General features: G+C 46.6%; 1 long non-coding RNA gene across 2 annotated transcripts in view; it reads left to right on the top strand.

The window, feature by feature from the left end:
- The window catches only part of LOC140425820 (uncharacterized), a 39487-nt gene that overhangs the window by 4037 nt on the left and 10342 nt on the right, over window positions 1–25108 (top strand). For both annotated transcript variants that reach the window (XR_011948032.1, XR_011948031.1), the window contains exon 2: window positions 11185–11258. This is a non-coding gene — a long non-coding RNA (uncharacterized lncRNA). The remainder of the gene's footprint in view (window positions 1–11184; window positions 11259–25108) is intronic.

Raw genomic sequence — 25108 nt, 5'->3', positions numbered from 1 at the left:
GCAATCCTCCAAACATGGGATAGGATAAGAGTCCGTTCTTGTAACTGTATTAACCTTTCTACAGTCCACAAACAACCGTTGGGTACCGTCTGGTTTAGGTACCATCATTATGGGTGAGCTCCATTTGCTGCAACCCATTTCAATTATGCCATTTTTAAGCATACTCTCAATCTCTTTGTTAACCTGTGCCAATTTTAAAGGTTAAGTCTATATGGATGTTGTTTGATTGGAAAAGCATTTCCCACATCTACATCATGTATAGCCACTTTAGCACTTCCCAATTTATCTCTACAAACTTGCCCACGTGATATCAATAACTCTTTCAGGTCAGTTTGTTTTTCCTTTGGAAGGTAACTCAACAATTTATCCCAATTTTTAAGAACATCCTCGTTTTCCAATTTAATTTGAGGCATGTCAAATTCACAGTCATCTGGATTTGGTTAATCACTGAGTTAGAATCATTAAAACCTCCTCCTTTTTCTCTCTTTCCCTTTCAAAGTACCTTTTACGTATATTCACATGACACACTCGGTGAGTTTCCTTCTATCTGGCGTTTTTACGACATAATTCACCTCACTTAATTTCCTTTCAATTTGATAAGGTCCACAAAACCTTGCTTTTAAAGGTTCACCTACCATTGGTAACAATACTAAAACTTTATCTCCACTGGCAAAACTACGAACTTTGGATCTCTTGTTCGCTACCCGTTTCATCACATTTTGTGCAACTTTTAAATGTTGTCTAGCCAATTCACCTGCTCTATTTAATTGTTCCCTAAAATTTGACACGTAATCCAACAATATAATTTACGATTTCTCACTCACCAATTTTTCCTTAATCAATTTAAGTGGTCCTCTTACCTCATGACCAAAAATTAGTTCAAAAGGACTGAATTTGGTTGACTCATTAGGTGCATCCCTAATTGCAAACAGTACGAATGGAATTCCTTTATCCCAATCCTCTGGATAATCTTGACAATAAGCCCTCAACATTGTCTTTAATGTCTGATGCCACCTTTCTAACTCTCCCTGCGATTCTGGATGGTACGTAGTTGATTTAAATTGTTTTATTCCTAAGCTATCCATAACTGCTTTGAATAACCTCGAGGTAAAATTTGATCCTTGATCCGATTGTATTTCTGTGGGTAGTCTATATCTAGTAAAGAATTGAAGTAATTCCTCCACAATCTTTTTAGCTGTAATATTACATACTGGAATGGCCTCTGGAAACCTAGTAGACACATCCATTATAGTCAAAAGATTCCCAATTTTTGATTTTGGAAGTGGTCCTATGCAATCAATTAGGACCCTTGTAAAAGGTTCCTCAAATGCTGAAATGCGTATTAAGGGCGCTGGTTTTATCACTGTTTGAGGTTTCCCTATCACTTGACATGTGTGACATGATTGGCAATATTTAGCTACATCTTTATGTAGTCCAGGCCAATAAAAATGTTTTTGGATTTTAGCTTGAGTTTTCCTTATTCCCAAATGACCTCCCACTGGTACCTCATGTGCAACTCGCAACACCTCCTTTCTATACCCTACCGGCAATACTACTTGATGAACTTCTGCCCACTTTTCATCCGCCTGCATATGTAAAGGTCTCCATTTTTTCATCAATACATCACTTTTACGGTAATATCGCTCTGGTATGCAGGCAGATTCCTCTTCCGTGTATGCTTTCTGATACATCCATTTTATTTCTACATCTTTCTGTTGTAACTCCGCCAATTTCCCTGAACTAAACATATCCGCCTCATCCTCCACCTGTTCTTGTTCTTTTTCAATCACCTGATCAAAAATTGTTTCTGATAATTGAACTTCCACTTCATCTTCATTCTTTGATTTCTCATCTTGTCTTAACCTATGACTTTGCGACCTTGTTACTGCACAATCCGGAAAAATCCCGGGATATTCGTCCTTCAAGACTTCAGTTGTCTGATTTTCCACCGGCTTATCCACCACAGTAGGCATCACTCCCACCTGCGATCCAGCTATATCATTACCCAAGATAAACTGTATTCCTGGACAAGATAGTTTCTCTATTACTCCTATTGCCACTTCATCACTCTTCACTGGACTTTCCAACCTAGTGGAACACTACTCCTCTCACCCTGAATTCCACATATTGCCACCTTTTCTGGCAACATTCTTCTGTTGCTCTGTTTACTTGCTATAAATATGGCAGTTAATATGGTCACCTTTCTTAATCCTAATTATGAGTATGCCTTCAGAGTCGCCAGGTATCTCTCGATACCGCCACAAGGTTCTAACCGAATACCGATCAAAGAGCCAATACACCAGTTAGTTAGTTCAAAGTCAATACTACTTTATTTACACACAGTATGATTTACTCATGCACAATAACACTACAGGCTAAACTATATCTATCACTAAAACCTATACTTAACTTCGGGTACCCACTTAGGTCAGAGGAACAATGGCCGTTGTTCGGATCTGAGGCCGTTGTGTTCGAAGAGGTAACAGGAGTACAGCTAAGGTCATCTGTTTGGTAGCGAGCGTTGAACTTGAACTTACTTGCTTCTGGTGGTGCTGGTGGAAGGGTCACTCTGCTTGAGAGCCAAATCCAAGACACTGAACCTATCGCGAGGGTTCCTTCTTATACTTGGAGGGGCTTCGCCTGCTTTTAGGCGGGCCTTAAACTTGGTCCCAATTAATTGGGCAGCTTCTCGATCACTGCCATCGATCTGAGCCAATAAAGGGGCGGGTGCCTTGATGGCTGGGCGTGTCCTAAGTGGCCGTTGGCCTTGCTTTGTTTGTGTCTTCTTGCTGGGGTAGTGGCGCCGGACTGTCTGGGACAGTATCGACTACCTGAGCACTAGTTCTTTGTTCCTCGGAGATGGGCCATCAATACGTAAATCGACCCAGAGTTTCGGTTCTGTCTGCAGACTGCCTTCCAAATATACATTCAGGCTCTGTGCCTGCTTGTTGCTTCGCATTGTCCATTTTCCCCTGTATGCTCTGTGACTGTCCATTTTATATACTGAAAGTGGCCATCCCAGATGGCTACACACCCTCCTTGTGATCCTCAACGCAAAGCATGAAGGATCATATTACTGAATCTTCTTTGTTCTCTGCCTTGGTCGAGCACCCGCAATCAAGGACAGGTTCTATCCTACTCTGTGCTATGGATTCGAACCTTTACCTAAATTGCTTTTATTTACATACAAAGAACAAACAAAGAACAAAGAAATGTACAGCACAGGAACAGGCCCTTCGGCCCTCCAAGCCCGTGCCGACCATACTGCCCGACTAAACTACAATCTTCTACACTTCCTGGGTCCGTATCCTTCTATTCCCATCCTATTCATATATTTGTCAAGATGCCCCTTAAATGTCCCTATCGTCCCTGCCTCCACTACCTCCTCCGGTAGTGAGTTCCAGGCACCCACTACCCTCTGCGTAAAAAACTTGCCTCGTACATCTACTCTAAACTTTGCCCCTCTCACCTTAAACCTATGCCCCCTAGTAATTGACCCCTCTACCCTGGGGAAAAGCCTCTGACTATCCACTCTGTCTATGCCCCTCATAATTTTGTATACCTCTATCAGGTCGCCCCTCAACCTCCTTCGTTCCAGTGAGAACAAACCGAGTTTATTCAATCGCTCCTCATAGCTTATGCCCTCCATACCAGGCAACATTCTGGTAAATCTCTTCTGCACCCTCTCTAAAGCCTCCACATCCTTCTGGTAGTGTGGCGACCAGAATTGAACACTATACTCCAAGTGTGGCCTAACTAAGGTTCTATACAGCTGCAACATGACTTGCCAATTCTTATACTCAATGCCCCGGCCAATGAAGGCAAGCATGCCGTATGCCTTCTTGACTACCTTCTCCACCTGTGTAGCCCCTTTCAGTGATCTGTGGACCTGTACTCCTAGATCTCTTTGACTTTCAATACTCCTGAGGGTTCTACCATTCACTGTATATTCCCTACCTGCATTAGCCCTTCCAAAATGCATTACCTCACATTTGTCCAGGTTAAACTCCATCTGCCATCTCTCCGCCCAAGTCTCCAGACAATCTAAATCCTGCTGTATCCTCAGACAGTCCTCATCGCTATCCGCAATTCCACCAACCTTTGTGTCGTCTGCAAACTTACTAATCAGACCAGTTACATTTTCCTCCAAATCATTTATATATACTACAAAGAGCAAAGGTCCCAGCACTGATCCCTGTGGAACACCACTGGTCACAGCCCTCCAATTAGAAAAGCATCCCTCCATTGCTACCCTCTGCCTTCTATGGCCTAGCCAGTTCTGTATCCACCTTGCCAGTTCACCCCTGATCCCGTGTGACTTCACCTTTTGTACTAGTCTACCATGAGGGACCTTGTCAAAGGCCTTACTGAAGTCCATATAGACAACATCTACTGCCCTACCTGCATCAATCATCTTAGTGACCTCCTCGAAAAACTCGATCAAGTTAGTGAGACACGACCTCCCCTTCACAAAACCGTGCTGCCTCTCACTAATACGTCCATTTGCTTCCAAATGGGAGTAGATCCTGTCTCGAAGAATTCTCTCCAGTAATTTCCCTACCACTGAAGTAAGGCTCACCGGCCTGTAGTTCCCGGGATTATCCCTGCCACCCTTCTTAAACAGAGGAACAACATTGGCTATTCTCCAGTCCTCCGGGACATCCCCTGAAGACAGCGAGGATCCAAAGATTTCTGTCAAGGCCTCAGCAATTTCCTCTCCAGCCTCCTTCAGTATTCTGGGGTAGATCCCATCCGGCCCTGGGGACTTATCTACCTTAATATTTTTTAAGACACCCAACACCTCGTCTTTTTGGATCACAATGTGACCCAGGCTATCTACACCCCCTTCTCCAGACTCAACATCTACCAATTCCTTCTCTTTGGTGAATACTGATGCAAAGTATTCATTTAGTACCTCGCCCATTTCCTCTGGCTCCACACATAGATTCCCTTGCCTATCCTTCAGTGGGCCAACCCTTTCCCTGGCTACCCTCTTGCTTTTTATGTAAGTGTAAAAAGCCTTGGGATTTTCCTTAACCCTATTTGCCAATGACTTCTCATGACCCCTTCTAGCCCTCCTGACTCCCTGCTTAAGTTCCTTCCTACTTTCCTTATATGCCACACAGGCTTCGTCTGTTCCCAGCCTTTTAGCCCTGACAAATGCCTCCTTTTTCTTTTTGACGAGGCCTACAATATCATTCGTCATCCAAGGTTCCCGAAAATTGCCGTATTTATCTTTCTTCCTCACAGGAACATGCCTGTCCTGTATTCCTTTCAACTGACACTTGAAAGCCTCCCACATGTCAGATGTTGATTTGCCCTCAAACATCCGCCCCCAATCTATGTTCTTCAGGTCCCGCCTAATATTGTTATAATTAGCCTTCCCCCAATTTAGCACGTTCATCCTCGGACCACTCTTATCCTTGTCCACCAGTACTTTAAAACTTACTGAATTGTGGTCACTATTACCGAAATGCTCCCCTACTGAAACATCTACCACCTGGCCGGGCTCATTCCCCAATACCAGGTCCAGTACCGCCCCTTCCCTAGTTGGACTGTTTACATATTGTTTTAAGAAGCCCTCCTGGATGCTCCTTACAAACTCTGCCCCGTCTAAGCCCCTGGCACTAAGTGAGTCCCAGTCAATATTGGGGAAGTTGAAGTCTCCCATCACCACAACCCTGTTGTTTTTACTCTTTTCCAAAATCTGTCTACCTATCTGCTCCTCTGTCTCCCGCTGGCTGTTGGGAGGCCTGTAGTATACCCCCAACATTGTGACTGCACCCTTCTTATTCCTGATCTCTACCCATATAGCCTCACTGCCCTCTGAGGTGTCCTCTCGCTGTATAGCTGTGATACTCTCCTGAACAAGTAGCGCAACTCCGCCTCCCCTTTTACATCCCCCTCTATCCCGCCTGAAACATCTAAATCCTGGAACGTTTAGCTGCCAATCCTGCCCTTCCCTCAACCAGGTCTCTGTAATGGCAACAACATCATAGTTCCAAGTACTAATCCAAGCTCTAAGTTCATCTGCCTTACCCGTAATGCTCCTTGCATTAAAACATATGCACTTCAGGCCACCAGACCCGCTGTGTTCAGCAACTTCTCCCCGTCTGCTCTGCCTCAGAGCCACACTGTCCATATTCCCTAGTTCTCCCTCAACGCTCTCACCTTCTGACCTATTGCTCCCGTGCCCACCCCCCTGCCATACTAGTTTAAACCCTCCCGTGTGACACTAGCAAATCTCGCGGCCAGGATATTTATGCCTCTCCGGTTTAGATGCAACCCGTCCATCTTATACAGGTCACACCTGCCCCGGAAGAGCTCCCAGTGGTCCAGATAACCGAAACCCTCCCTCCTACACCAGCTGTTTAGCCACGTGTTTGTCTGCTCTATCTTCCTATTTCTAGCCTCACTGGCACGTGGCACAGGGAGTAATCCCGAGATTACAACCCTCGAGGTCCTGTCTTTTAACTTTCTGCCTAGCTCCCTGAACTCCTGCTGCAGGACCTCATGCCTCTTCCTGCCTATGTCGTTAGTACCAATATGTACAACGACCTCTACCTGTTTGCCCTCCCCCTTCAGGATTCCCTCTACCCGTTCGGAGACATCCTGGACCCTGGCACCAGGGAGGCAACATACCATCCTGGAGTCTCTTTCACGTCCACAGAAGCGCCTATCTGTTCCCCTGACTATAGAGTCCCCTATAACTATTACTCTTCTGCGCTTTGACCCTCCCTTCTGAACATCAGAGCCAGCCGTGGTGCCACTGCTCTGGCTGCTGCTGTTTTCCCCTGATAGGCTATCCCCCCCGACAGTATCCAAAGGGGTATACCTGTTCGAGAGGGGGACAACCACAGGGGATTCCTGCACTGACTGCCTGCCCTTTCTGGTGGTCACCCATTTCTCTGCCTGCACCTTGGGTGTGACCACACTTACATAACTGCGATCTATGACGCTTTCCGCCACCTGCATGCTCCTAAGTGCATCCAATTGCTGCTCCAACCGAACCATGCGGTCTGTGAGGAGCTGCAGTTGGGTGTACTTTCTGCAGATGAAGCCATCCAGGACGCTGGAAGCCTCCCGGACCTGCCACATCTCACAGTCAGAGCACAGCACCCCTCTAACTGACATTGCGTCAATTAATTAAAATTAAAATTTGTCTTTTTTTTTATAAATACTTTTTTTTTTTTAAATTACAAAGTTACTGTCAACTATCTGTTTCCTAGCACTAGATTTCTAATAGAAATGCGATAGCTAACTATAATATCCTCCGATCTCTGGCTTAGATATCCTCTAAATTATAATTAAGTTATTATGTTTAATTAGTTCCCAAATAGTCAAAAAAATTTAGGTTAGAATCCCAACCAGCCACTCAGGTCACAGCTTTTCTGTCCCCCCCGACACACACAATTTGAAAAAAGGTATAAAAGTAAAAATCACTTGCTTACCTTCTGAGATGTTCTCAGGTTCTCTCGCTGACAGAGACTGCTCCTCCACCTCCAATCCTTGGCCTGCACAATGCTAATAATATATAATATAATATGGCACTTACCTTCCACCAATGGGTCTTATTATTAGGTTAGAGGAGGAGGGTGGGTGGGAGACACTACACGTGTAGTGTCTCGGGTTTCCTCTCCACCAGAATTTATTGGGGGGGGGGGGGGGGGACTTGCCAGAGGTCGAACTTCCGGTTCCCGCCGAAATCCAAAGGGCTGCTCCTGTAAAGGTAAGTGCTTTTAAACTCACTACTCACCTCCAAGAAGGCCCCTGCGCACCGCTGCCGCCGAAATCCAATGGGCTGCTCCTGTAAAGGTAAGAGCTTTTAAACTCACTACTCACCTCCAAGAAGGCCCCTGCGCACCGCTGCCGCCGAAATCCAATGGGCTGCTCCTGTAAAGGTAAGAGCTTTTAAACTAACTACTCACCTCCCAGAAGGCCCCTGCGCACCGCTGCCGCCGAAATCCAAAGGGCTGCTCCTGTAAAGGTAAGAGCTTTTAAACTCACTACTCACCTCCAAGAAGGCCCCTGCGCACCGCTGCCGCCGAAATCCAATGGGCTGCTCCTGTAAAGGTAAGAGCTTTTAAACTCACTACTCACCTCCAAGAAGGCCCCTGCGCACCGCTGCCGCCGAAATCCAATGGGCTGCTCCTGTAAAGGTAAGAGCTTTTAAACTAACTACTCACCTCCCAGAAGGCCCCTGCGCACCGCTGCCGCCGAAATCCAAAGGGCTGCTCCTGTAAAGGTAAGAGCTTTTAAACTCACTACTCACCTCCCAGAAGGCCCCTGCGCACCGCTGCCGCCGAAATCCAAAGGGCTGCTCCTGTAAAGGTAAGTGCTTTTAAACTCACTACTCACCTCCAAGAAGGCCCCTGCGCACCGCTGCCGCCGAAATCCAAAGGGCTGCTCCTGTAAAGGTAAGTGCTTTTAAACTCACTACTCACCTCCCAGAAGGCCCCTGCGCACCGCTGCCGCCGAAATCCAATGGGCTGCTCCTGTAAAGGTAAGTGCTTTTAAACTCACTACTCACCTCCAAGAAGGCCCCTGCGCACCGCTGCCGCCGAAATCCAATGGGCTGCTCCTGTAAAGGTAAGAGCTTTTAAACTCACTACTCACCTCCAAGAAGGCCCCTGCGCACCGCTGCCGCCGAAATCCAATGGGCTGCTCCTGTAAAGGTAAGAGCTTTTAAACTAACTACTCACCTCCCAGAAGGCCCCTGCGCACCGCTGCCGCCGAAATCCAATGGGCTGCTCCTGTAAAGGTAAGAGCTTTTAAACTCACTACTCACCTCCCAGAAGGCCCCTGCGCACCGCTGCCGCCGAAATCCAATGGGCTGCTCCTGTAAAGGTAAGTGCTTTTAAACTCACTACTCACCTCCAAGAAGGCCCCTGCGCACCGCTGCCGCCGAAATCCAATGGGCTGCTCCTGTAAAGGTAAGAGCTTTTAAACTCACTACTCACCTCCAAGAAGGCCCCTGCGCACCGCTGCCGCCGAAATCCAATGGGCTGCTCCTGTAAAGGTAAGAGCTTTTAAACTAACTACTCACCTCCCAGAAGGCCCCTGCGCACCGCTGCCGCCGAAATCCAAAGGGCTGCTCCTGTAAAGGTAAGAGCTTTTAAACTCACTACTCACCTCCAAGAAGGCCCCTGCGCACCGCTGCCGCCGAAATCCAAAGGGCTGCTCCTGTAAAGGTAAGTGCTTTTAAACTCACTACTCACCTCCAAGAAGGCCCCTGCGCACCGCTGCCGCCGAAATCCAATGGGCTGCTCCTGTAAAGGTAAGAGCTTTTAAACTAACTACTCACCTCCCAGAAGGCCCCTGCGCACCGCTGCCGCCGAAATCCAAAGGGCTGCTCCTGTAAAGGTAAGAGCTTTTAAACTCACTACTCACCTCCAAGAAGGCCCCTGCGCACCGCTGCCGCCGAAATCCAAAGGGCTGCTCCTGTAAAGGTAAGTGCTTTTAAACTCACTACTCACCTCCAAGAAGGCCCCTGCGCACCGCTGCCGCCGAAATCCAATGGGCTGCTCCTGTAAAGGTAAGAGCTTTTAAACTCACTACTCACCTCCAAGAAGGCCCCTGCGCACCGCTGCCGCCGAAATCCAATGGGCTGCTCCTGTAAAGGTAAGAGCTTTTAAACTAACTACTCACCTCCCAGAAGGCCCCTGCGCACCGCTGCCGCCGAAATCCAAAGGGCTGCTCCTGTAAAGGTAAGAGCTTTTAAACTCACTACTCACCTCCAAGAAGGCCCCTGCGCACCGCTGCCGCCGAAATCCAATGGGCTGCTCCTGTAAAGGTAAGAGCTTTTAAACTAACTACTCACCTCCCAGAAGGCCCCTGCGCACCGCTGCCGCCGAAATCCAAAGGGCTGCTCCTGTAAAGGTAAGAGCTTTTAAACTCACTACTCACCTCCAAGAAGGCCCCTGCGCACCGCTGCCGCCGAAATCCAAAGGGCTGCTCCTGTAAAGGTAAGTGCTTTTAAACTCACTACTCACCTCCAAGAAGGCCCCTGCGCACCGCTGCCGCCGAAATCCAAAGGGCTGCTCCTGTAAAGGTAAGTGCTTTTAAACTCACTACTCACCTCCCAGAAGGCCCCTGCGCACCGCTGCCGCCGAAATCCAATGGGCTGCTCCTGTAAAGGTAAGTGCTTTTAAACTCACTACTCACCTCCAAGAAGGCCCCTGCGCACCGCTGCCGCCGAAATCCAAAGGGCTGCTCCTGTAAAGGTAAGTGCTTTTAAACTCACTACTCACCTCCAAGAAGGCCCCTGCGCACCGCTGCCGCCGAAATCCAAAGGGCTGCTCCTGTAAAGGTAAGTGCTTTTAAACTCACTACTCACCTCCCAGAAGGCCCCTGCGCACCGCTGCCGCCGATCCTTAGGTCGCTATCCCACATGCTATTTACATCCTCATATATCATTATAAAATTCTAACGGGCACTATAACATTCAAGCATGCATTACATTTCTTTTTCATTTAAAACACGGGAATCTCTAACTATCCTTCTCTAAACTATCTTTAGTCAATCAAAAGAATTTACAAACAGTATAAACTATCTAATAGCAGCATTACATTTCTCTGTATCTTGGAGGTCAACTACAGAATTTCACATCTTTCTTTATTAGAACAAACAAAAACATTAGTCGATGCATTTTATTTACTTAGAGAGAGTGGGGGATTTGATGGAGTCCGAAAATAGGGGGTCTGAGTGTATATACCAGAGTGCGGGAGGCTTTCCTTTGCCATTTCCGAAATCTCAGTGTCTGGATGACACTACAGAGTATTGCTATGACTAACAGTGCTTCTACGATGTATGAAAGGGAATACCATTTTATAAGGTTGTCTAACCAGGTTGGTGTGTCAGTTTCTGTCTCTGGGTGTGGTGTATGGCAGTGATGGGAAACATTCACGGCCTGTGGGGTAGGGGTCAGGGGGGTCGCGTCTGCGCGCAACTGTAGAGATCCCATGAAGATCCAAATGTTGGTCATGATGTCCGTCTTCATGTTCGCTTCTTTTCCTTGGTCTTCCTCTGTCTTCTGTTGTTTTGGATTTCCTGTGGACACAAGCATAATATCTGTTATTACCTTGTTTAAGATCTTGTATGTCTGTCTATTTCTCCTTTTATTATCAATTGCCCATTAGAATTGTCACCATATGTGACTCCCTCATTTTTTTTTAAACCAAATAGTTTTGGGGACAAGACATCCGAGAAGAAAATACTGTCACAGAGCGAGCAGTCTCGCAGCCTGGGTGGTCGATGCGGTGAGTAGGCGGACAATTTCTTCGTCCAGCAGCAAAGCGTTCCATCCAAGTGTTTGAGGATGTAAATAGCATGTGGGATAGCGACCTAAGGATCGCCGGAAAACAAACAAAACTTGTGGCAAAGAGCATTCTTTAAACCACAGACTAAAAGTAAAAGAGTTTTGAACCAAAAGCTCCGAATTGGGTGCGTGTGGGCCGCGGACCAGTGCCGTAGGTGCACGACCCGAGCTTAGCTGACCAGATGGGGGTCCTCAGGCAGGGCGGGGATCAGTGCCGTTACTCCACTGCCTGGGTGACCGGACAAGAATGGACAGAATTTGTGTTTGTCGTGGAAAAACTGCCTCTTATGACTGCCGTCGAATCAGAAGAGTAGTTATGACTGTATCAATGGGTGTCTGCCGACAAACTTGTTCCTTTAACTGCCATGTGGCATCAAAAGAGTAGTTGTGACTGCATCAAAATGTGGTGTGGTGCCATGGAATAAACTTTATCAAAGGGTCGTACACAATACAAACATTCAACATTTATTAACAGCAAACTAAAATAACAAAATCGGGCAGGCTCCATCAAAAAGGACACCGTAAATCTCAATCGGTTCCTTTTTACCATCATCTGGACACTTCATTGTTCTATAGCAAAAAGAGTCGCAAAGGGGCTCGTCTGGTGGGAGTCAGAGTCTGAGTCACCCGGTTGCCACACTCGTGACTGGAGTAGCTGTGCCAAGGCTGCTTGGGGCGATGTGGGATGAGTCTGTAGGAATTGTCACGGTGCCAATGTTTAGTGTCTAGGTTGGAGGTGGTAGGGGGCAATCCATAGTCGTCGGGCGGTGGGTCCGGTTCTGGGGCTTTTATATAAGTGGTCTCGAAGGGGTCGAACGTATCCTGTTCGGAGTCGCTGGGAGTGGGACCTGATGCAGAATTGAAATTGTGTGGCGGTTCCATGGGGCCTAATGTATCAGTGCTGTCGCTGTCGCTGTCGGTGCGGTCGAATGAAGGGAGAGGTGGAGTCATGCCTCTGGGGGGTGGGGTCGAACTGGTGTCCGAGGATGGGCTGGACTGGTTGAGGGAGGGTAGGAATAGGTCGTCCATGGGCGGGGTGTGTTCATCTGCTGCTGCCAGTGAGATGTGGTGTGAGTGGTTGCTCTGTGTGCCATAAACCTTAAGCTGGTTTATGTGAAGCCATCCTGATTTGCCATTAGGATAAGTGATCTTATAAATGGAGGGGCTGACTTTATCTGAAGTGGAGTAGGGTGCTGCGAATTTGGGGGAAAGAAATGAACTGGGGTTGTACAGGGAGAGCATGACCTGCTGTCCTGCTGAAAATTCTGTGGGGTGTAAATAGCATGTGTACCGTTTTGTCAAAACATACTTTACTTTGTTTCTTTCGTGTGCCAAGTCTAACAGCGGTGGCGAGCTGGGCTGCTTTAACGTTTTCGAGGATCTGCTGTACCACTTCCTCATGGGTGAGGGCGGTGACTGTGGGGCTGGACAAATCAAGCCCTAACAAGTATTCTGTTCCCTTCATGGGCTGTCCGGTCATGAGGGTGTGGGGGGTGTATCCTGTCGAAAGTTGATACCATGTTCCTTATAAACATGAGTGCAAAAGGGAGAACTGTGTCCCATGTGGTATTGTGCTATTGCACCATTTTCCTGAGGGTTGCCCTGAGGGTTCTATTCATTCATTCTATGATTCCGCTTGATTGGGGGTGATAGGCAATGTGAAATTTTTGTCTGATGCCGAGAATTGTGAGGAGATTTTTCATGACGCGTCCTGTGAAATGTGAGCCTTGGTCTGACTCTACACTACAGGGAAGGCCCCATCTTGTGAAGGTGTGCTGCGTTAGAATCTTGGCTGTCGTTTTAGCCGTGTTAGTTCTAGATGGAAAAGCTTCCACCCATTTCGTGAAGGTGTCGATCACTACCAACACATACTTAAAACCATTCTTGCAGGGGAGTAGGGGACCTATGTAATCAATCTGTAAATTCGTCCAGGGGCCATTAACAGGGCGGGTGTGACTGAGCTGACCTTTCCTCGCGTACCTGTCTGGATTGTTCTGGGAGGAAATTAAACAATTTTCAATGTAATGCGTTACATTGGATTTTAAATCGGGCCACCAGCAGAGAGGTCTGAGGTGGGCAAGGGTTGCAGCTATCCCTCGGTGTCCATGGTCATCATGGAATTGGCAGATAATTTGGTTTCTATCTTGGGTGGGGACCACATAAATACCATCTTTTAAAATTATGCCGTTGTGTGCTGTTAAAGTTTTTCTGTACTTATCGTAGGGGGCTGGAAAGTTACTGATGTGTTGGGTGTTCTGGATCACATACAGGTCACCAACACTTGAAGTAGTGCAACACTATTTTATTGAATCATTAACTGTTTAAACATACTTAGACTGTGGGTTAATACGATACTAGATTTAACTAAAGACCTTTGCCTTGTCCTAACCAGTCGATGCACTCAGCACATGGTGAATGCTTGTGTTGCAGGCTGTGAGCTTTGTCCTCCAAGCTAGCTGCAACTCGAATGAGCGGGAACGCTGAAGCCCCCTGACTTTCTAGTGCGTGTGCTCTCACTGGTGATTGGCTGCGGTGTTGTGTATGTTGATTGGTCCCACTGTGTGTCCATTAGTGTGTGTCTGCACCATGATATACTTATACTGGTGTATATTATGACAGTTACCTTTTAAAACTTCCCTGAGCTTTTTGTCTTCCTTTTGGGCTTGAGCTAAATCTTGAATATTGGTCTGTGAGACCTGGACCGCGTGTACTGGGGCACTCTCGGGGGATTCCAAAAGTGACCGTGTCTGGAACCTGCCTTTGCTAGGTTGTCTGCCTTAACGTTACATGGGGGGGAAGAACGATGGTGGCTACGGACTTTAATGATACCGTATTTATGATCCTTTGCTGCCCTGGGAATATACTGGAGTAATGGGGCTGAGGGTGGGGGTTATCCATCCGCAGAAACAAAACCTCTAGATTCCCATAGGGGTAGGAACTCCGTTAAACTATTGCAGACATATAGGCTGTCGAGTATATGTCGCCTGGGGTCAGGAACGAGTCTGGGTGCTCTACAATGTATGCTATGGCTGCTAATTCTGCTGCCTGCGAACCTCGATGTCCAGGTAATTTCAATGATATCTCTTCTAACGCGCATCCCGGCATGTCCTCTACATAAATGCCACAACAAGTGATTTGTTTACCATTTCCTTAAGGGATCCTTAAGTGGGAGGGGGAGCAGCCCCAAATTGTGGTCCACATAGGTACCAACGACATAGGTAGGAAAAGGGATAGGGATGTAAGGCAGGAATTCAGGGAGCTAGGGTGGAAACTTAAATCTATCACAAACAGAGTTATTATCTCTGTGTTGTTACCCGTGCCACGTGCTAGCGAGACGAGGAATAGGGAGAAAGAGGAGTTGAACATGTGGCTACAGGGATGGTGCAGGAGGGAGGGTTTCAGATTTCTGGATAATTGGGGCTCATTCTGGGGTTGGTGGGACCTCTACAAACGGGATGGTCTACACCTGGACCAGAGGGGTACCAATATCCTGGGGGGGAAATTTTCTCATTCTCTTCGGGAGGGTTTAAACTAGTTCAGCAGGGGATTGGGAACCCGAATTGTAGCTCCAGTATACAGGAGGTTGAGAGTATTGAGGTCATGAGTAAGGTTTCAAAGTTGCAGGAGTGCACCGGCAGGCAGGAAGGTGGTTTAAAGTGTGTCTTCTTCAATGCCAGGAGCATCCGGAATAAGGTGGTGAACTTGCGGCATGGGTTGGTACCTGGGACTTCGATGTTGTGGCCATTTCGGAGACATGGATAGAGCAGGGACAGGAATGGTTGTTGCAGATGCCGGGGTTTAGATATTTCAGTAAGCTCAGGTAAAAGAGGGGGAGGGGTGGCATTGTATGTCAAGGCCAGTATTACGGTGGCAGAAAGGCGTTTGATAAGGACTCGTCTACTGAGGTAGTATGGGCTGAGGTTAGAAACAGGAAAGGAGAGGTCACCCTTTTCGGGGTTTTCTATAGGCCTCTGAAAAGTTCCAGAGATGTAGAGGAAAGGATTGCAAAGATGATTCTGGATAGGAGCGAAAGCAACAGGGTAGTTGTTATGGGGGACTTTAACTTTCCAAATATTGACTGAAAACGCTATAGTTCGAGTACTTTAGATGGGTTTGTTTTTGTCCAATGTGTGCAGGAGGGTTTCCTGACACAGTATGTAGATAGGCCAACGAGAGGCGAGGCCATATTGGATTTGGTACTGGGTAATGAACCAGGACAGGTGTTAGATTTGGAGGTAGGTGAGCACTTTGGTGATAGTGACCACAATTCGATTACGTTTACTTTAGTGATGGAAAGGGATAGGTGTATACCGCAGGGCAAGAGTTATATCTGGGGGAAAGGCAATTATAATGCGATGAGGCAAGACTTAGGATGCATCGGATGGAGAGGAAAACTGCAGGGGATGGGCACAATGGAAATGTGGAGCTTGTTCAAGGAACAGCTACTGCGTGTCCATGATAAGTATGTACCTGTCAGGCAGAGAGGAAGTGGTCGAGCGAGGGAACTGTGGTTTACTAAAGCAGTCGAAACACTTGTCAAGAGGAAGAAGGAGACTTAGGTAAAGATGAGACATGAAGGTTCAGTTAGGGCGCTCAAGAGTTACAAGTTAGCTAGGAAGGACCTAAAGCGAGAGCTAAGAAGAGCCAGGAGGGGACATGAGAAGTCTTTGGCAGGTAGGATCAAGGATAACCCTAAAGCTCTCTATAGATACGTCAGGAATAAAAGAATGACTAGGGTAAGAGTAGGGCCAGTCAAGGGCAGTAGTGGGAAGTTGTGCGTGGAGTCCGAGGAAATAGGAGAGGTGCTAAATGAATATTTTTCATCGGTATTCACACAGGAAAAAGACAATGTTGTCGAGGAGAATACTGAGATTCAGGCCACTAGACGAGAAGGGCTTGAGGTTCATAAGGAGGAGGTGTTAGCAATTCTGGAAAGTGTGAAAATAGATAAGTGCCCTGGGCCGGATGGGATTTATCCTAGGATTCTCTGGGAAGCTAGGACGGATATTGCTGAGCCTTTGGCTTTGATCTTTAAGTCATCTTTGTCTACAGGAATAGTGCCAGAAGACTGGAGGATAGCAAATGTTGTCCCCCTTGTTCAAGAAGGGGAGTAGATACAACCCCGGTAACTATAGACCAGTGAGCCTTACTTCTGTTGTGGGCAAAGTCTTGGAAAGGTTTAAAAGAGATAGGATGTATAATCATCTGGAAAGGAATAATTTGATTAGAGAAGTCAACATGGTTTTGTGAAGGGTAGGCCGTGCCTCACAAACTTTATTGAGTTCTTTGAGAAGGTGACCAAACAGGTGGATGAGGGTAAAGCAGTTGATGTGGAGCATATGGATTTCAGTAAAGTGTTTGATAAGGTTCCCCACGGTAGGCTACTGCAGAAAATACGGAGGCATGGGATTCAGGATGATTTAGCAGTTTGTATCAGAAATTGGCTAGCTGGAAGAAGACAAGGGGTGGCGGTCGATGGGAAATGTTCAGACTGGAGTCCAGTTACTAGTGGTGTACCACAAGGATCTGTTTTGGGGCCACTGCTGTTTGGCATTTTTATAAATGACCTGGAGGAGGGTGTAGAAGGATGGATGAGTAAATTTGCAGATGATACTAAAGTCAGTGGAGTTGTGGACAGTGCGGAAGGATGTTACAAGTTACAGAGGGACATAGATAAGCTGCAGCACTGGGCTGAGAGATGGCAAATGGAGTTTAATGCAGAAAAGTGTGAGATGATTCATTTTGGAAGGAATAACAGGAAAACAGAGTACTGGGCTAATGGTAAGATTCTTGGTAGTGTGGATGAGCAGAGAGATCTCGGTGTCCATGTACATAGATCCTTGAAAGTTGCCACCCAGGTTGAGAGGGTTGTTAAGAAGGCGTACGGTGTGTTAGCTTTTATTGGTAGAGGGATTGAGTTTCGGAGCAATGAGGTCATGTTGCAGCTGTACAAAACTCTGGTGCGGCCGCGTTTGGAGCATTGAGTGCAGTTCTGGTCGCCGCATTTTAGGAAGGATGTGGAAGCATTGGAAAGGGTGCAGAGGAGATTTACCAGAATGTTGCCTGGTATGGAGGGAAGACCTTATGAGGGAAAGCTGAGGGACTTGGGGCTGTTTTCGTTAGAGAGAAGAAGGTTAAGAGGTGACTTAATTGAGGCACATAAGATGATCAGAGGATTAGATAGGGTGGACAGTGAGAGCCTTTTTCCTCGGATGGTAATGTCTCGCATGAGAGGGCATAGCTTTAAGTTGATGGGAGATAGATATAGGACAGATGTCAGAGCTAGGTTCTTTACTCAGAGAGTAGTAAGGGCCTGAAATGCCCTGCCTGCAACAGTAGTGGACTCGCCAACACTAAGGGCATTCAAATGGTCATTGGATAGACATATGGACGATAAGGGAATAGTGTAAATGGGCTTTAGAGTGGTTTCACAGGTCGGCGCAACATCGAAGGCCGAAGGGCCTGTACTGCGCTGTAATGTTCTATGTTCTATGTTCTATGTTCTATTTAGAACTGTGGAGGAGCCATCCACATAACTCTTAAGAGTTGCGCCTGTGTCTGTGGGCTGGGGTGTCTGGGGTGTAGAACATGATTTCGGGGGAGCTGATTTGGGTACAAAAGGTCCTGTATTGTGCCTGGTGGTAATGATCTTACACTCATGTGGGGTGCCTGCGTACTTAAATTATCTGCTAGAAACGTGTGTCTTAGTCCTTTTAACCGTAATGTCCCGTCCTTGTAGGAGTAGGGTCCACCGTGATGCGTGAATTTGGCTGACTGGGCCGTCCTTTCGTCTACCGTCGAGTAGACGTTGGGTTGAGGTGTGCTCTGTTAAAATGGTTACGGGGTTGAGTCCTGTTATGTACGCAAAGTACTGAACAGCCCAGAAAACTGAGAGCCGTACCTTTCGCAGGCAGAAAATACTTGCTGTACTGGATCGAGAACTCATGAGGCGTATGCTACGGGGCCTAAACGATCATGTCTTTCCTGGAGGAGCACGGCCGAAAGGGTTCGGTATGGGGAGAGTGAGTCTGGGACCTGTAATGCGGGAGCTGTGCTGAAGGCTCGTTTTAATGCATCCTGGGCATCCGTGTGCTGTGGAAGCCATTCCCATGGGGCTTGCTTCTTTAGGAGTTCAGAAAGAGGGGCTGCCTTTGTGGCAAAACCGTCTATGTGGTTCCTGCGGTAGCCAACCAGTCCTAGAAATGGCCGGAGGGCTGTGACATTATGTGGCAAGAATAATTTGACAATGGAGTCAATGTGTTTCTGCTCGATCTCGCGTTTGCTGTGGGTGATGACTGTGCCTAAATAAATGACCTATTCTTGGAGAATCTGGGCCTTTTTGGGGTTTACCATACATCCGATTTCGTGAAGGAGTCCTAATAATTCGGAGAGAAGCGAAATGTGCTCTCCCTTCGTGTCTGTCTGTAGAAGTAAGGCGCCTACATACTGGACAAGACAATCAGGTCGGGAAAATTCAGCTAATCCATTTGCCAGCTGTCGGTGGAAAATGGAGGGGTTCTTGTGGAAGCCTTGTGGAAGGCACGTCCACGTGTATTGCTGTCCCTGGAAGGTGAAAGCAAATTTGTATTGGCACGCTTTATCCAATGGAATGGACCAAAAGCTGTTGCTGATGTCCAAAACCGGGAAAAATTTTGACTGGGTTCCCTGTTTTAACATTGTCTCGGGACTCGTGGCTACGGTGGGGTCTGCTCATGGGGTCACTTTGTTTAGTTCCCTATAATCGATGGTCAGTCCCATGAGCCATCGGGTTTCCTGACGGGCCAAATTGGGGCATTGTTAGTTGAGGCTACTGAACGAAGTACGCCTTGGTCAAGTAAATTTTGGATGACCTTTGCGATTTCTCCCTCTGCATGTTGGGGAAAACCGTCCTGTTTTGGGGGTTTGGGGTCAGGTTCTGTAATGTTGACTAAACCTGCTATCTTGCCGCAGTCGTGCTTATGCTGGGCAAAAGAAGCTTTGTGTCTCTGAAAAACGTCTCTAACGTCTTTGTCCTGATTAATGGTTCATGGGTCAACCCAGAAGTCTCCTACTGCGCTAATCCTGTGTGAGTAGTCTCCAACTGTGAGCGTGACATGGGCTCGTGCTGCCTTTTCCATTCTCCACACACATTTATTTACGGGGTCGATCGAAAGATTGTGTGAGCTCATAAAGTCTATCCCCAAAATGTGATTGGCTGTCTGGGGTAGATCTACCAGAACAACGGGGTGTGTGGTTTTAATGTTGCCAACTGAATCGCTACATGGGCTGTAACGTGTCCCTGCTGCAAGTGTCCTGTGAAGACGCTGAGGATAATGGTGTCTGTGGTTGACCATGTAACCTGTTGGAACATTGTGGAGGAATTTAGCGTGGTACAGGACCCTCCTGTGTCCCAAAGAAATTCTACAGGGTGTCCCCGGACTGTGCCTGCTGCTACCGGTCTTCCGGACTTGTCCCAAAGGGTGTCACAGACCCAAGTTGGGGAGTCTGAACACAGTCAATCGGTACCGTTCATGTTTGCGTTCTCGGAACGGGCGCTAACACTGTGAATGGACTTGGTCCTGTTCTTATTTAGGGTATTTGCCTGCTGGTTTCGCTGCTGTTTCTGGGGGGCATTGCACTCTCGGGCGTAATTTCCTAACTGTCCACAATTGTAGCACTCTTGGGATTTAGGCTGCTGTGGGCTGTTTCTTTCCTCATTTACCCATGCGGGGTTCTGATGTGTCCTGACTGGCTGCATGTTAGCATCTGCCTGCTCTTCATCTGCTTTTCCATATTCTGTCTTTCCCTGAAGGGACTGTTTCCAAGCACGGGATAATCTTTTTAAAACTCATTTCTCATTGTGTGTATCGTCTGAGGGTTCATAATTGGCACAAGCTCTCTGTCCTGCTTCGGTCACGTGGGAGACTAGTATTCAAGTCCATTTGGCCCTATTTTCTGGTGTCAAATGGGCACGGGCTAACTCTCCAAATACTGCTGTGAAGTGGGTCCACAGACGTCCAGCAAACACTGTTCGATGCTCGGTCTTTTTCTGCCTGCATTTATTGAGGCCTTCTACGGGATCTCCCTTATTGTAGCCGCTCGCATCTAGGATCGCTGCATGCATTTCTTGGAGGGTGCCTCCTCCTACATTTTGTGGGTCGGAAAGGGCTGCCCCGACTGAGGGGTCGAGGCTCAAAACTGTGAGCATAACTTGGTCTCTTTCGTCCAGGCCATACATGGTCGCCTGTTGTTTAACCTTAGCAAAATAATGGCGTGGGTCCGATGTGGGTTGGAACGGTGTTATTTTGTCACACGCATCCCTTAATTGAGTGACGGTTAATGGGGTGGTGTACAGAAAATCGGGGTCTCCGTTTGTTGTGGCCCTGCGCTGTGTGGTGACAGGGTTAATGGGATTGTGCTCTACCTGTGCAGTCGGGGGTGGGGGTGCTTTCCTTTTCTGAGTTTTATCCTGAGTACATGTTCCAGTTACATAGCGATGGGCAGTTTCATTTAACTCCTGCCAATCGGGGCCATTTTCCTGATCTAACTGGGGTCCAAATGTATTCTGGAAACCATTTTGTACAGAGAGCAGGGATTGCAGGTTTGCAATTTGCTTTTGGCATTTGGAGTGGTCCACCAAACTCTGCTTTGTTCTGTCGTGGAACTGTGGAGCGCTCGTAGGGCCGCTTTTAAATCCTGACATTGTTTCTTTAATTGCTCAAGTTGAAATTCTGTCTCTTTTCGTACCAACACCGTGCGTTGCGTGTCTTGGTAGGCCTTATCATACTGTGACTGAAAGCTGCTTAGGTGAGCGAGACAAGATTGGTGTGCCCGTTTGACATCAGCCATCTCCTTGTCCTTCGCCGCTAACTGCTCTCTAAGTTGCCTGTTAACTTTCTCGCACTCGCTAACATCTCCCTCACTATTCTTCTCTCTGTCCTGAATCTCTCTGTGGAGCGTCTTCACGACATCCTCTGTGCCTCGCAATTGTGCCAAGCAGGACACGATTGCCATCGGCTTACGAGCTTTTCCTAAGCTTTTCTTATGAATCTCGGTCAGGTTCTCCCACCAAGTATGTCCTATACTTCCGGGACCTGTTTCCTCATTTGCACAAAATTCGCTCCAAAGGGGCCATCCTTTCCCTTCTAGATATTTCAGAATCTCCTCTTCCCATACGGGACATTGCTCTGCTCTATTGGTCGCTGCGACCTCGAATTCCTGGGGGTTCATAAGGAGTACCATTGCCTTCATTGCCATCTCTACTGTAATCTCTGGGTTTCTACAGTAAATTTGGAACGGGGGGGAATAAAGTGGAGATGCAAACACGGGTACGGCTTAAGCTATTTTCCGGTCTACAAAACTCCCGACAGTTTTTCGCAACCAAATCTATCAAGGTTACCTTATATCCCTTGTTAGTACGCATGCAAATAACACTCTTCCGAATCTTGGAGGTTTGATCGATATTGGTCTTACGCTTGTGGTTTTTACTTTTTCCAATTGGGTTTCTAATTCAAATTTGGGTTCTCTCGGAGTGACAAAGCCACTTCTAGTTCGAGTCCACCAGGGCCGCCAGTAATGTTGCTCTGTTTACTTGCTATAAATATGGCAGTTAATAAGGTCGCCTTTCTTAATCCTAATTATGAGCATGTCTTCAGAGTCGCCAGGTATCTCTCGATACCGCCACAAGGTTCTAACCGAATACCGATCAAAGAGCCAATACACCAGTTAGTTAGTTCAAAGTCAATACTACTTTATTTACACACAGTATGATTTACTCATGCACAATAACACTACAGGCTAAACTATATCTAATACTAACACCTATACTTAACTTCGGGTGCCCACTTAGGTCAGAGGGACAATGGCCGTTGTTCGGATCTGAGACCGTTGGGTTCGAAGAGGTAACAGGAGGACAGCTAAGGTCGTCCGTCTGGTAGCGAGCTTTGAACTTGAACTTACTTGCTTCTGGTGGTGCTGGTGGAAGGGTCTCTCCGCTTGAGAGCCAAATCCAAGAGACTGAACCTTTCGCAGGGGTTCCTTCTTACACTTGGAGGGGCTTCGCGCACTTTTAGGCGGGCCTTAAACTTGGTCCCAATTAATTGGGCAGCTTCTTGATCACTGCCATCGATCTGAGCCGATAAAGGGCAGGTGCCTTGATGGCTGGGTGTGTCCTAAGTGGCCGTTGGCCTTGCTTTTTTTCTGTATTCTTGCTGGGGTAGTGGCGCCGGACTGTCTGGGACAGTATCGACTACCTGAGCACTAGTTCTTTGTTCCTCGGAGATTGGCCATCAATACGTAAATCGACCCAGAGTTTCGGTTCCGTCTGCAGACTGCCTTCCAAATACACATTCAGGCTCTGTGCCTGCTTGTTGCTTTGCAGTGTCCATTTTTCCCTGTATGCTCTGCGAGTGTCCATTTTATATACTGAAAGTGGCCATCCCAGATGGCTACACTTCCCAAACTACATAACTCCTCATTTGTTACCATTAAAGATTGACTAGCTCCCGTATCTCTTAAAATTGTGACTTCGTTACCTGCTAAGGGGCTGTTTAGCACAGAGCTAAATCGGTGGCTTTGAAAGCAGACCAAGGCAGGCCAGCAGCACGGTTCATTTCCCGTAACAGCCTCCCCGAACAGGTGCCGGAATGTGGCGACTAGGGGCTTTTCACAGTAACTTCATTTGAAGCCTACTTGTGACAATAAGTGATTTTTCATTTTCATTTTTCATTTCCTCCTCATACACATGAGTAAACTTTACCCACACAAGTAAATTCTGTAAAGAGATCTGGCACCTTCTTATCAATCACCTCTTGATCAGGCTGTACAATCTTTTGCACCTCCTTCGCTTCACTTGGGCTTTCCTTTACCACTTTAACAAACCCCACTGTCTTATCCTGTTCTACCATATCAGCCTTCCCAGTGCTTTTCTTCAACCACCAACACTGTGACTTTACATGGCCTAGTTTATTACAGTGAAAATATTTGAAACTTTTCATTTCTTTTCCACCGTCCTGTATTTCTTTTTTAGTCTGAGGTACACTCTCCTTATTATCTCCCATCAGATCACCTTTACCTTTACCACTTAAGTATTTCTCATGTCCCCAGTTTCTATCCCTCACAGGCTGAAACTGATGTCGGAAACCAAACTTTGATTTATGAACTAATTCATAATCATCTGCCATTTCTGCTGCTAATCTCGCAGTTTTAACCCTCTGCTCTTCCACATGAGTTCTCACTGCATCAGGAATTGAATTTTTAAACTCCTCCAAATGTATAATTTCTCTGAGAGCTTCATAAGTTTGGTCGATTTTCAAAGCCCTTATCCACCTATCAAAATTACTCTGTTTGATCCTTTCAAACTCCATGTATGTTTGACCAGGTTCTTTCCTTAAATTTCTAAACCTTTGACTGTAGGCTTCAGACACTAGTTCATATGCACCTAAGATGGATTTTTTCACCTCCTCAGACGACTCAGATACCTCCTCTGGTAGTGATGCAAACACTTCACTAGTCCTACCTTTCAGCTTTGTTTGAATCAGTAATACCCACATGTCCTGTACCATTTCATTTTTTTAGCTACCTTCTCAAATGGAATGAAAAAGGCTTCGACATCCTTCTCATCAAACCTTGGCAATGCTCGGACATATTTAAATAGATCCCCACCAAGCCTTTGACTATGATGCTCTTTCTCAATATTCTCATCACTATCATCCAACTGTACGTTTCCCTTTACGCCTGCCAATTTTAACTGACTGTCATGTTTCATGGCCATTTTCTGAAGTTCAAACTCTCTCTATCTTTTTCTCTGAGCTCTATCTCCCTTTCTCTTTCTTTTTCCTCTCGATCTCTTTCGTATTCAAGCTGCTTTAATTCTTTCTCATGTTCCATTTCTTTAATTTGTAACTGAATTTTTTCCATTTCCAATGAGTTAAACTGTATCTCAGGCAACTTTAAATGCTTAGCCACTGCCATAATTACCTCATCTTTTCACACTTTGCCAGGTCATGGTAACTGCAATGTTTTTGTCAAATCTAACAGTGTGCTTTTAGTCTCTGTCCGTAAGGTACTGCGTGTGACCGTCTCCACCCCCAAAAACGTTTGAGCCTCTGAAAGAGCCATTTTCCACAACACACTCCCTACTTAAACTAAAATACCACACCTGAAAAGCAACCACAATATGCTCACCCCTCACTGTCTTTAGGTTCACTATGTCAATCCAATAGGTAGACTTTTACCCCCCCCCCCCCCCCGCCCCCGAGCCCCCAATTTGTTATGGGCCAGGGTTTAGAGAATCCCAAAGTGTATCATGGAGTTTACCTCACAAACAACTTTTAATAGATTGTGGTATGGGGAGCACATGGCCCACTCTACAGTTGTGGTACAGCAGAAATGGAAAAGTACATTTTTTTAAAGCAAAACAATGTTTATTCTATGAACTCAAGTTAACCTTTTTAAAACATACAGTGAACATCTTAAGCAACCATTGATTCAAAAACAACCCCCAAAGAATACAACACTAAGTAATCCTTTAAGCTTTCCTTTTAACATTCAAAATACTTTAAAAAAGAACTTTTAACAGAAGCACATCAGGTTAAAGTCACTACTGAGAGCAGTTATTAGTTTGAAATCACCAAAGGATCGATTTACAGTTTTTTGATTACAGAGAGAGAGACAAATACCCCTTCTGGCTGTGACTGCAGCTATCCAGCTCTGAAAACGAAACTAAAACACACCCTGCAGCAAACAGCCTAAAACAAAAGTAAAAAGCTGACAGACAGCCCAGCTCCACCCACTCTCTGACATCACTGCAGT

This window comes from Scyliorhinus torazame, chromosome 6 (genome assembly GCF_047496885.1).
Source record: "Scyliorhinus torazame isolate Kashiwa2021f chromosome 6, sScyTor2.1, whole genome shotgun sequence".
NCBI classification, from domain to species: domain Eukaryota; kingdom Metazoa; phylum Chordata; class Chondrichthyes; order Carcharhiniformes; family Scyliorhinidae; genus Scyliorhinus; species Scyliorhinus torazame.
The sequence above is the reverse complement of the archived record's forward strand: the minus strand, read 5'-3'. Positions and strand labels throughout refer to the sequence as shown.